Source organism: Aethalodelphis obliquidens, unplaced genomic scaffold (assembly GCF_003676395.1).
Source record: "Aethalodelphis obliquidens isolate GAN/ISIS:26980383/991018 unplaced genomic scaffold, ASM367639v1 scaffold28, whole genome shotgun sequence".
Lineage (NCBI taxonomy): Eukaryota > Metazoa > Chordata > Mammalia > Artiodactyla > Delphinidae > Aethalodelphis > Aethalodelphis obliquidens.
In genome coordinates this window covers 11,855,867-11,856,750 of record NW_020837972.1, presented here as the reverse complement: position 1 = coordinate 11,856,750, position 884 = coordinate 11,855,867, and positions in this window count along the sequence as shown.

Below are 884 nucleotides of genomic sequence, written 5' to 3'. Positions count from 1 at the left end.
TCTGCTTGGCCCACGGCGAGCCCTTGCCACGCAGCCGGCCGGGGCGGTCCGGGGCACAGGCAAGGGGCCCCGAGTCCTCCGCAGCCACCTCCACGGGCATTCCCGGGGCTCGCAGTCGCGCCCAGCGGAGGTCTAAGCACCCGAGGGGGCGGGGCGCGAGGCCGCCGGCCCGGCCGCTGCCCGCGCGCCCGCCCCAGAGCCGCGTCGCCTGCACTTCTTTCTCTCCCTCTCCGTCTGGGTCTCCGTCTCCCTCCCTCTCTCGGCCGGAGAATCCGGCCCCACTCGGCTCAGCAGCGCCGCCCGCGAGCCGCCGCGGCCGCCGCTCCGACCCCTCCCCCGCCCCCTCCGCCACCCCCACCGCGCGGCCGGCGCCCGTCACGTGACGCAGCGCCAGCCAATGGCGGGCCGAGCCGCGGTCGGCGGCCGCCATTGCTGTCAGAGCGAGCGAGCCCCGGGAGGGAGGAGAAGCGAGGCTGACTGGGGAGGAGGGGGGGGTGGGGGAGGAAGAGGAAGGAGGGGACGTCGCTCGGCTGCCGGGGTCGCCCGCTGGCTTCGTCCGCACCCCCCCCTTCGCGAGTTCGCGCTCCGCGGCGGCGGCGGCTCCGAGGCGGCGGCGGCGACTCGGGCTCGCCTCCCCTCACGCGCCGGCGGGGGCCGAGGGGGAGTCGGTGGCTGGAGATAAACAAGGCGGCGGCGGCGGCGGCGGCGGCGGCGGCTGAGGAACAGGGAAGGCGGAGGCGGCGGCCGGCCCGCAGCGCCGGCCCGGGAGGCAGCGGCGGCCCTGAGAGGCGGGGAGGGCGCCGGGCCGCGCGGACAGCGCCCCCCGCCGCCGCCGGAGCCGCGGGAGCCGCCGCCGCCGCCCGAGCAGGAAGGAGCCGCGCGGT